This window comes from Lactuca sativa, chromosome 7 (assembly GCF_002870075.4).
Source record: "Lactuca sativa cultivar Salinas chromosome 7, Lsat_Salinas_v11, whole genome shotgun sequence".
Lineage (NCBI taxonomy): Eukaryota > Viridiplantae > Streptophyta > Magnoliopsida > Asterales > Asteraceae > Lactuca > Lactuca sativa.
The window spans coordinates 191,053,313-191,059,608 of record NC_056629.2 but is presented as its reverse complement, the minus strand read 5'-3'; the positions used below and the strand labels follow the sequence as shown (position 1 = coordinate 191,059,608).

General features: G+C 39.7%; 1 pseudogene; it reads left to right on the top strand.

Moving 5' to 3' along the window:
- The first annotated feature begins 5,909 nt into the window (after positions 1–5,909).
- On the top strand, positions 5,910–6,028 carry LOC111904883 (5S ribosomal RNA; annotated as a pseudogene).
- Positions 6,029–6,296: the final 268 nt, after the last annotated feature.

The following is a 6,296-nucleotide window of genomic DNA, read 5'->3' as shown; positions in this document are numbered from 1 at the left end:
TCGATCAGACGAAAATGTGAAGATAAGGGTACTTACAAGTGGAATAAGACTGTCCAACAACTTTGATCCCAGCGTCACAAATTCAGTCTAAGTGGTTAAATTTTTGAGATTATGTTTTAATTGAAGCTAGATTATCTCGTTCTATTTTCATTTTTATTCTTTTATTTTTATTTTTATTTTTATTTTATTTTATTTTTAATTAATTTTATTTCAATTTTTAGTTGTTAAAATTAATAAGTTTTTATTTTATTATTTTATTATTTTATTTTTAATTTATTTTTATTACTATTTTTAGTTTATTTTATTGCACATAATTAAATATTTTTATTGTTATTTTAATTTTATGTTTTATTTTTTATTTTTATTTTAGTAAAAATCCTCAAAAAGAATTGGTTTTAAAATTTTTGGCTGTGTTGGACTCTGCTCAATACTGTGTAGTTATCAGGTAAATGGTAAAAAGGGTATAAAAAGGAGTTTACTGCCGGAATCTCCTTCATTCTCAAGATTTCGGCAGCAAACCTCTTATACACTCTCTCTCTCCTTGAAAAAAATTTCGTCAAATTTTGCAAATATGATCCGTTAGTCTAGAAGGTAATAAGTTGTAGATCATAAATATGCATTTTATTGTGTGATTCACCGTGTCATTTAAGCAGAAATCGAGAAAAAGAGGTGCGGCGGAGTTTACGGCCGCAAGCTTGGGCTGTAAACCCTGTTCTTTGACCGTAAACGTCTGTTTGACCGCGAATTGCTTGCGGCCGCAAACTACGATTGTTTATTGTGTTGATTTGCGACCGTACACTCTTAATTAAATGCATTTTCCATGTTTTGATTGAATTTTGTGTTCATCAACCGTAAACACAGCTCTTCGGCCGTAAACTGTTCTTGAGCCATGAACTGCTGTTTGCTATTGACCGTGAACTCGTGTTGACTGCCAAATTGAATTTAATTTAAATGATTATTTTTTAATTTTTGACCCAAGTTTTTAAATAAAAATAATTAATATTATTTTTTGGGGGATCAAAATTAAAATTAAATATTTTGGTTGTTCGTTTGGTGTGTGTTCATGTCTTACTTAGTTTGGTTGAGTGCAGGAAAATGGCGAACTTGAAATTTGCGGATATGCATAATCTTGCCATTGTCTTGGCAGATCCTCCAACTGTTCACTCGGATCTTCGGTCAATGATTCACAGACTTCGGGAGTTCTGTCTGGCTTCTGCTATTACAGTGAATCCGGTTGTCTACCAGAATTTAATTAGAGAATTTTGGGCGATTGCCAACATGGACATGAGTGATACCAGCCATTTTATTGTTAAAGCCATGGTTCAAGGACGCGAAATCGTGATCAATGAAAGCTTTATCAGAGAGACGTTGTTGATCGACGATCAACCTAATTTTCCTACTTAGATTGGGATTGAAGACACTCAAAGAATTCTGAGGAGAATGAGTTATGAAGGCACTTCACCTCCAACTTTAAAGAAGATCTTACATCCATAATGGAGATTTTTAGCACACGTGTTTGTCAGCTGCATTTCAGGGAGACGATCGGGAGCAGATGAGATTTCTCAAAGGAATATCGGTGCTATTGTTTCTCTCGCTGCAGGAGTGAGATTCAATTTTTCAAGATTCATCTTGGATGAATTTGTTGTGAACATTCGAGCTTCAACTCGGGATACATTCTTACTATATCCCAGATTCATTCAGTTATTCATCGAGGCTCAGTTTCCGGATGTGAGAAAAAAAGGTGATACCTTGGATATGAAGTCATTGGGTCCTCATACTGTAGGACTCATCAAGCAGAATAGTAAAGGAAAGGTCATTTTTCAAGGAAAATACCCACTTGAAAAGTTTGGAAAGTTCACTGAACTGAATGAACCTACAGAGTCTTATGGTTCATCTGACCAGGCATCTTCTGAGCCTGCATCTTTTGAGAAGTCATCTCCAAACAACATTGTTATTGATGTATCTGAGGATGAAAGTACTGAGAAGGAAGATACTCCTACTCCTAATGCTCATGTGGCAGAGGAACATGGTGAAATGTCGAATCTTGCTCAAGGCGATGATTCAGTAATGCATGTAGAGTTTGAAGCGAATGCTGAAGGTGATAACAATGATTCCTTTGATGATCTTGATCTCACTGGTTTTGATCATGATGATATTACAGCTTCTCTAGCTAGCACTGCTAACTTGGTGTCAAATGAGAATCTTGACACTATCTTTAACAATGTCGATGATGTTGTCCTTCCAACAACTGAGACAAGGGAGTCAAACGAAGTTTTTGAAATTGCAACCCCTACTTCAGATCAAATGGCAAGTGTTTCCATTCCAATGGAGATGGTTATGGGATGTTCCCCTCCTGTTTCTGTTCCTCCTACCTCAGAGCCATTTGTGAGTGATTTAGCAACAACACAATCTGATCAACCCCCATTGAAAAGACAAAGAAGGGAGCCGAGGCAGGGTAAAGTAATTGCAAGTCTCGTTAGCGGCCTCCCAGTACCACCTACTACTACTACTACCAGTCTCACCACAACCAAAATTTTTTCTGTGGGTCCAGACACTACTTTTGAGATTGGTGGTTCCTCTATTCCACCAGGGTTTACTCCTCCTCGATCTGATCATGATGAAGCTTCTGTGAAATTGGCCATGCATTTGGCTGAGGAGCAATTTTTTATGCCTTCTCCTTGCGGTAAAGGTGTTTCTATAGGAGATGGTGGTTCTGGAGGAGACAACCTAACTATCTCAGGGCTACAGAAGGAGATATGGTGCTGAGTCAGAAAAACATTAAGCTTGACATTCAAGTGTTAGAACATCGAGCTGAAAATTCAAAGCTTAGTGTTCAAGTTTCTGAGCTTCAGTCTGATAATTCAAACCTTGGTGTGCAAGTAGCTGATCTTACTAAGGATAAAGAGCTAAAGTCAAAACAGATTTCCGATCTCCAAGATCACTTCAATTTATTGACTTCAAGCTATTTTGAGCTCAAGAGGAAACTTGAGGAAGACTTTGGTGATAAATACCAGACGTCTGCTGATGAATATAAGATTAATCTACATGTTCAAGCTTTTCCAGTCTCTTTACCAACTTGTCAAACATCAGGAGCTGTTAATCGTGTTGAAGATGAGCCTCCTCAAGCTCCCCATGTTTCAGCAACCATTTGCGATGCACAAGAGGAAGCAGCTAAGAAAGGGTAACTGTTGTTCAAAAGAAACTCCAATCAGAATGCTTCTTGGGATGAACCTGCGATTACAATGACCGATCTTGAAGTCGTTCGATTCAGAGATACTTTCGGTGATAGGTCAGGAATTTCTTCGTGGGGATTTCATGATCCTCTCAAGATGTGGATAGTGTTAAGGAAAACTGGCAATTCTGAACTTTATAGAGATAGCCATGACTTCAGTTCATGGACTAGAGTCAATCTGACTGAATTGTCTCGAGCTCCTTTTCCAATTTATCAAACAATCCTCAGGCTACTCAGTTTAAGCACTTCCTTGAAGATCAAGTCAAGAAAGCGTTTTAAGCCATGAATACTGCTAAGTCTGTTATAGAAGAGCATTCTGATATCATTGATCTTAAAACGGATAAGCCTTTGCAAGTCGTGATGTGGCCTGCAACCAAGCAGGTCAAACAGTTCCCTATTCTTCAACATTATCAAGATGGATCTCTAAGTTCTATGGAGTGTTGGGTCTTTGATGAAGTTACTTCTGTTGCGGTCATCAAGCTCAAGAATTGGTGCATTTGACTCTACGATCGAAGAGATTTGTTACAATTTCGAAAATGGGATATTCATCACCTAAGCAACTTTTAGATTTTGGTTGCAGAGGATACTTTTGAAGATGCTGTTAAGGTGTATACAACTATGGTTGCTGAGATTCTTAACAAACGGGTGTGGAATGGGGCAATGGGGCAAGCGGACTTCATGGTAGTTACTAAAGGTTAACTTCGAGCTAGTCCAAACTAAGGGGGAGATTGAAGGGCCCAAATTTAGTGGTTTGGTCTAGGCTTTACAATGTAATAGTAGGGAGTATGTTAGTAGTGTGCTTTTGTCTAGTTTACGGTTGTAATGAGTTTACGGCCATAAACACCTTACGGCCATAAACTCTTCTTGGTCGTAGTCCCTATAAATAGAGGGTTAGTCAGACGTTTGTAGTTGTTGATGCCTTTGTGTTCATGGCTTTTCATCAAGTTGTACTAGAAGTTTATTGATATAAAACGTGTGCAAGCTTGGTTTATACTCTTTTTGTTTCTATTCTTGCTTTGTGTGATTGTGTTTGCTGTTGATCTCTGGTAGGATCCTTTATTTGGACTTTACAAGTTACGACTGCCGTGACGGCTGCCGTGGCAGCTATCCTTGCAAACCGCAGCGCTATCAACAAAAGCTATGCTGACAAAGGAGTTGACCACCCCGATAGTAGTATCAATCCAGGAAGTCATCAAAAGATAACAGTCGCAGGCTCACCAAGCCGAAAAACAGAGAATAGGAAACGAAAGTGCCGAGCCCAGAAGGAACGCAAGCGATCCCAAAGACTTGCCATGAAACGACAACAAGTGGCAACCCCTGCATTCCCAGTACCGATCAGACCATACGAGGGAAAGCTACCGAAGTGTGATAAGTGTAGCTATCATCATAATGGGGCTTGCCATGAAATGCAATGTTGCAATTGCCTAAAACTAGGGCACCATGCTCATAGCTATAGAGCACCGGCACGACCCATCACTCAAGCCCCTGACATCGGAGTCAAACAGGCTTGTGATGGTAGTGGTAAAACTAGAACCTATGAAAGGAAAAGTTCAAAGTGGATGAACAAGGAAAACACCCATGTTCACATAACTCTTACTCGACACCTCGTTTCCACCACCGATGCTAGTACCAGCCCGATATGTCACCAATGCGGTGAGATAGGGAACTTCAAGAAGGATTGTCCAATAACAAAGAAATCCGGCGCAGACGGCAAAATACTAAGGATCACTGTCGCAGGAGAGACTACTCCGGACCCACATTAATGTGGTTAAGGCGTTTCATTGTAACAGACCTATAAACTGTTTAAAACTAGTGCGACTAGAGTCTCATCTTTTGCAAGATCCCGTCAGTTAAGGGACCCTCGTGCTGCGTATACTTGCCTTTTGTAGTATACCTTGTTTGTAGCAGCATTCCTGTAGTTACTCTAAAGTACTATAACCCTGTTAAAAGTTGCACTGTTGTGTTTGGTCTGTAATGCCTTTATATTCTAATCTAATGTCTTTATTTTCAACTATGTCCGATATTATCATACAACTCGAGTCAATTCGATTCGCACAATACCAATTTCGTGCACACATCTCTTTCTTCGAAACCGTCTGTCTAGCGAAGCCTTCATTCCAGAACTCTGAAGTACTCATGCGTAGAGTACCTCACGTTTCATAGCCTTCTCGAAGAAACCTTAGCAAACCTCCCCGAGGTACCACTCGTACAGTACGTCAAGTTTAAATCAAAGACCCATACGGCTGATCTATCACTGAAGAATGTATACAAAGGGGTGGTATATAATCAAGGTTATACAGGTTTAGAATTGATGATTTCACTTTAACTCTTTTCCTCGTTGGGATGTGAGGTTAAATGGGGAGCATTTATTCGACTACCTTTTCAATCTTAATTATATACGACTCGTATACACGAAACTACGATTGATGAACCATGTATGACTTCTAATATGAACTTCAGGATGGAGACTGCCCAAGATTACGAGTGCTCGCATCGTCATGCGAACAAACTTAGAACCCAATACGACTCCTGCAACCCGATCGCCCTACGGTCTCACACCAACGGAGATACAATAACTGTTCAGACAGCTTAACGACTACTCAACAATAGAATGAGAAGACCAAGCTCCTCACCTTTGAGAGCTCTGGTCTTATTCTTCAAGAAGACAGACTTCAGCGGGTGCGATCATACCAGCACTAATGCATCGGATCCCATCAGAACTCCGCAGGTAAACGTGCTTGGGCGAGAGAAGTACTAGAATGGGTAACACCTTGGGAAGTCCTCTTAGCGCATACTTCGACAAGAATTCCATTAGAAATCATTACCTTTTTCCTCGCAAAGATGAATTGGTTGATCAACTGCAAGGAATGAAGTGCATTTCATAAATGCACCCAAGATCCGAATATCACCAGTTACTAGTGTTAGTGAAGGATTTCCCGAGGACAATCTTCCAAATTCGATGCGGAAGCTATGAGTCCGTAGTGATATCCTTCGGATAGGACCAATACCCCGTAGTATTTGTGAACTTAATGAATAGGGTACGCCATTCTTACTTGGATCAGTT